Here is a 970-nt window from a genome sequence, read left to right as displayed (position 1 = left end):
GAGGAATGAACATAAGAATTTTAAGAGGCCTCTCATCAGAAACACTGCAAACCAGAGAAAAAGAGAGTAATATATTTAAAGCACCAAAAAAGAAAAAACAAAAAACCATGTCAACCCAAAATTCTATACTAAGAATAAAACAAAAATCTTTCAAAAATGAAAGCAAAATAAAAACCTTCACAGATGAACAAAAACAGAGAAATAACCAGAAGACCTGTGCTAGAAATGTTAAATAAAATTATTCAGTCAGGAATAAAATCATGCCAGACAGAAACATGAATCTATGCAAAAAAGTTGAAAGCTGCAGAAATGGTAAAAATAAATATGCAAGACTTTGTGTATTATTTTTAATCATTCTCACATATAATTGACTATCTAAAGCAAAAATAGTAACAATGTTTTGAGGGGTTTATGACATGTAGAAATAAAATATGTAAGGACAATAACACAAAGTACAGGGAGGGGTATTCAAGATATATTGTTGTAAGTTTCTTAAACTATTTGTGAATTTTAGAACCTTACTTAAAGGAGACATGACAAATTCGAGATATATATTATAAGCCAGAGGGCAGCTAAGAAACTTTTAATAAGATATATACCTAGTAAAGCAATAGCACAAATAAAATGGAATCATTTTAAAAGGCTCAATTCAAAAGGGGTGGAGAAAGGAAAAAAATCACAAAGAACTGATGAAACAAATAGAAAACAAGTATCAAGACAGTAAATTTAGATTTAACTATATTAGTAGTTACATCAAATGAAAGGGTTTACACACATCAATTGAATGAGAAATCATCAAATTGGATGAAAAAGGAGACTTAACTATTTGTGGCCTAAAGAAACTATTTCATATGTAAAGATACAAATACATCAGAAGTAAAAGGCTGGAGAAGAATAGTTTATGCAAACAATAATCAAAAGAAAGCAGGAATGGCCATATTAAAAACAGACAATATCGACTCCAAAGCAA

This window comes from Piliocolobus tephrosceles, chromosome 9 (genome assembly GCF_002776525.5).
Source record: "Piliocolobus tephrosceles isolate RC106 chromosome 9, ASM277652v3, whole genome shotgun sequence".
Lineage (NCBI taxonomy): Eukaryota > Metazoa > Chordata > Mammalia > Primates > Cercopithecidae > Piliocolobus > Piliocolobus tephrosceles.
The sequence above is the reverse complement of the archived record's forward strand: the minus strand, read 5'-3'. Positions refer to the sequence as shown.